The sequence below is a fragment of the Crocuta crocuta genome, unplaced genomic scaffold, assembly GCF_008692635.1.
Source record: "Crocuta crocuta isolate KB4526 unplaced genomic scaffold, BGI_CrCroc_1.0 scaffold271, whole genome shotgun sequence".
Lineage (NCBI taxonomy): Eukaryota > Metazoa > Chordata > Mammalia > Carnivora > Hyaenidae > Crocuta > Crocuta crocuta.
In genome coordinates this window covers 4,809,249-4,813,378 of record NW_027527824.1, presented here as the reverse complement: position 1 = coordinate 4,813,378, position 4,130 = coordinate 4,809,249, and the positions used below count along the sequence as shown (strand labels likewise).

The following is a 4,130-nucleotide window of genomic DNA, read 5'->3' as shown; positions in this document are numbered from 1 at the left end:
CTAAGCTCCTTACCAACTGCTTCTCCCACAAATCCCTGCCCAGAGCACCCGTCTGCTAGATTAACTCCTGGCACTAAGCTGAGACAGGAATTTGCTACTTCTGCCTTGTTCCTCGTAAGCCAATTAACATCAACCCTTACTTTTCTGGGTCTACGGAACCTGCCCTTTTTGGAGGCTCCCTCTTAGGAAGGGGGAAAGGGTCTGGGATGGGAATTGGGAAGGTCCTAGAGAAAGAAAAGGATCAATCTCAGGGAATGGAGGAGGACTATTTGAGGAAGAGAGGGTGGGTCTATCTGAGGGAAGGTCCATAGTAGAAGATAGAGGGGTTGTTCTGGGAATGATGAGGTCGGGTCTGAGGGATGAAGGTTCTCTTGATCAATGGTTCTCAAAGTGTGGTCCCTAGACTAGCAGTATCAGCATCGCCTAGCGACTTACCAGAGATGCCAATTCTCTGGCCCCACCACAGATGCTGAATCAGAAACTCTGGGGGGGTAGGGCTAACAGTTTGTTTTAGCAAGCCTGCCCTCTGATTCTGACATGCATCCCTGGAGCCATCACATCAACTTGTACTTGACCTGTCTGAGCATCAGTTTCCTTATCTGAAACATGGGTGGATAATAGTGACCTCATCAAGTTGTCATGAAGACTGGTTAGACCATTCAGTCAGCGGATAGTTATTATTTTCTGTGTCCATGTTCTAGAAATTCAGGGAAGATACAGACCTAGCTCTTTTCAGAGATCACGTCATTATGCCAGGTGCCTAGAACATAGTAGACATTCAATAAATGTAGTTTCCCCTTCTTTGCCAAGAAAATGGGAGACTCTTCTGGGGGAAATAAAATGACCCATGTAAGTCTGGCCTGGGGAATAAGGATGTATGATCTGTTCTTGAGAATAAGCACTAAGCTCTTGAACACTTGAACCTCATGAGAATCTTTTGAGGCTGATCTGCAGGATTTTTATCTCTATTTCATGGATGAAGCTCAGAGAGGTGGAGAAAGTTGCTTAAGAACACAGAATGAATAAAAGCATCAAGGTCGGAGTACAGATAATTGACCTCAGATTCAGGACATGGAAGATGTGTTCACACAACGAGCAGAGGGTGTCCTAGAGAACAGAAGGTCTGTTCTAGGGAAGAGAGAGGACTTTCATGGGTACATGGCAAGTGTTCAAGCCCAGGGAATGGAAGGTTCAATTAGGGTAGGGGCTCTCGACTTCCTACCCAGTGGAGTCAGCTGGGGAGCTTTTAAAAAGATGAACACCTGAGGTGCCTGGGTGGCTCAGTCGGTTGAGCATCTGACTTTGGCTCCAGTCATGATCTCGTGGTTCATGGGTTCGAGCCCCGCATCGGGCTCTGTGCTGACAGCTAGCTCAGAGCCTGGAGCCTGTTTCAGATTTTGTGTCTCCCTCTCTCTCTGACCCTGCCCTGCTCACACTGTCTCTCTCAGAAATAAATAAAACATTAAAAAATTAAAAAAAAAAAGGGGGGCGCCTGGGTGGCTCAGTCAGTTAAGTGTCCGACTTTGGCTCAGGTCAGATCTCACTCTTCGTGGGTTCGAGCCCCTCATCGGACTCTGTGCTGACAGCCAACTCAGAGCCTGGAGCCTGTTTCGGATTCTGTGTCTCCCTCTCTCTCTAACCCTCCCCCACTCAGGCTCTGTCTCTCTGTCTCAAAAATAAATAAACTATTAAAAAAAAAAAACAACACTAACACCTGAGTCCTGAGATCAGGACTCACTGGTTTGCAGTATTATCTAAACATATTTTCTAGATATCACCCAAGTGATGCTAAACTCATAGCCGAGGCTGAGGACCATGGCTCTGGGGCATGGGGTGTAAATCCCATGGTGTGGAAAGCTGATCGAAGGCGTGGAAATGATGGTCTCTGAAGATGGGGAAGCCTGTCCCAAGGAAAACGGCACATGGTGTTCCTAAGAGGGGAGGAAATTTTCCTGAGAATTGGAAAGTTGTATCCCAGGGAAAGGAGTGGAGTGTCATTAAGACGTGGTGGTTATCTTGTGAGAATGGAAGCGCCCGTCTAGAAAACAGGAAGGAGACAGTCCATTTAGGAATAGAGTTCTGAGAGGCCACATAGCAGGGTGGGTAAAAGCAAAAATTTCAGGGTTCAAGCCCTGTTCTGCTGCTGACTAGATGTGTCCTCTTGGGCACATTGCTTAACCAACCTCCTTATGCCTCCATTTCTTTCTTTCAAATTTGTTATTTTTTAAAATTTACATCCAAGTTAGTTAGCATATAGTGCAATAATGATTTCAGGAGTAAAATCCAGTGATTCACTCCCTACATATAACACCCAGTGCTCATCCCAACAAGCGTCCTCCTTAACGCCTTTTGCCCAATTAGCCCATCCCCCCACCCACGACCCCTCCAGCAACTCTCAATTTCTTCTCTGTATTTAAGGGTCTCTTATGGTTTGCCCTCCTCCCTGTTTCTATATTATTTTTGCTTCCCTTCCCTTATGTTCATCTGTTTTGTATCTTAGATTCCACATATGCCTAAAATCACATATTTGTTTTTCTCTGACTAATTTCACTTAGTATAATACACTATAGTTCCATCCACATTGTTGCATGTTTCTTTATTTCTAAAGAGAAGTTGTAATGCCCGTCTCATAAGGATATTGTGGGAATTAAGTCAGATAATGCGAGGTCCATAATGATTGCTCAATGCAACCATTGGCGACAGGGAGTTTATACTAGAGCATTGCAGTTAACTTGGAGAATGGAGGGTCCATCTGGAGAATGAGCTGTGGGTCCTGAGGAGTGGCGGTGATGTGGGGCGTGGGGGTGGGGGTGGGGAAGGTAAGGAGGGCTGGATCCAAAATCCACTGAACCTTACAGTTACAGGGCGGAGCCTGCTGATGTCCTGCAGGGGCCGCCAGCCTCCAGGCACCGGAGAGGCTGGAGGAGGGGCTGATGAGCAGAGGAGAGGTTTGACTGCTAGTAACCTCTCAACTGCTGCAGTAAGAAGGTGGCAGCAGCGCCAGCAGCCTCCCCTCCCGTCAGTCTTTGCCCTGTGACAGGTGGGAACTTAAAAGCTCAGGTCACGTGTCTCAACTGGCTAACCGACTTACCCCTAGAAGACTGGGTCTGGGGCAAGCAGGGGCCAAGAGGAGCAAGAGAAAGGAGCAAAGCAGGAGAGAGCCCCGGAGTGTCCTGGGGACCTGCATTTGAAGGCTTGTGGGGTGAGGGAGAGGATGCACATGGGTGCTAGGAGATGCCAAAAGTAGTGTCAGTGAGGCCTGTGCATGCCCTGGCACATATGTGTCTCTAGTATCAGGCGTGTGCCTGTCTTAAAGGCCTGAATTTGCCTGGGAGAAGAAAAATTTCTACAGTCAAAGCAGGCTGAGTTCTAAGTACCACCTTAACCTTGGAGATGCTTGCAAGCTCTCCCAAAGAGTCCACCCTCCTACCCTTCTTAACAAGTTTCCTCCCTGCTTAGAGAGGGAAAGTGGGGAGGGGGGTGGGGAAAGGGGAGGGGGTTATCCTAAGACTAGCTTTCAAAGCCTTTTTATCTAGTTTGGGGAATCCCTGGGGGAAGCCTGAGCTCAAGAGCCGGAACTGAGGGAAACTGTTGGCGTGTGTATGTGTGCAGATAGTCTGACAGCTTCACAAGCCCTTGAGAGTAACGGCATCTGCACTCCAATGCCCACCTCCACCCCATGTTCACGCCGCCGTCATCTAGTATGTAATCCAGGGACCTGTCCCCACTGAACGACTTCAGCTCTTTTCCTGTCTTCAAGTCGGCCTTTCGCCGCCAACCCCCAGTCCCGGGGCCACACTTGCGCCGACTCCGACCTCCGCGTCGCCGACACGGCCGTCCCCTTCGCGGTGCTCGCCCCCCGCCTGCTGCGGGGCGTCGCGGGCCCTTTAAGAACAGCGGGACCGGCGAGCAGCAGCTCGGAGCAGAGCGCAGTCGCCCGGCAGGCTCGGGNGGAGGCAGGTGAGAAGGGCCCGGAGTCTCCATCCCCGGCCCGCGGCAGCGCCGAGCTTCTCGGTCCGCACCGGCCCGGGGGCGCGTCAAGGTGACTAGGCACGCGGGAGATGGGGAGGAGGGAGCCCTCCACGGGGGGCTAGGTGGCGCGGTGGCGGAGGGGGGAGGTCTTGGGTCCG

At 50.5% G+C, this 4,130-nt stretch overlaps 1 protein-coding gene across 2 annotated transcripts in view; it reads left to right on the top strand.

The window, feature by feature from the left end:
* The first annotated feature begins 3,977 nt into the window (after positions 1–3,977).
* The window catches only part of ABCG4 (ATP binding cassette subfamily G member 4), a 13,957-nt gene continuing 13,804 nt past the window's right edge, over positions 3,978–4,130 (top strand). The window contains exon 1 of one of the 2 annotated variants that reach the window (XM_077776911.1): positions 3,978–4,042. The gene's annotated coding sequence lies outside the window, so the exon portion shown is untranslated. The remainder of the gene's footprint in view (positions 4,043–4,130) is intronic. The other variant, XM_077776897.1, reaches the window with a different exon arrangement.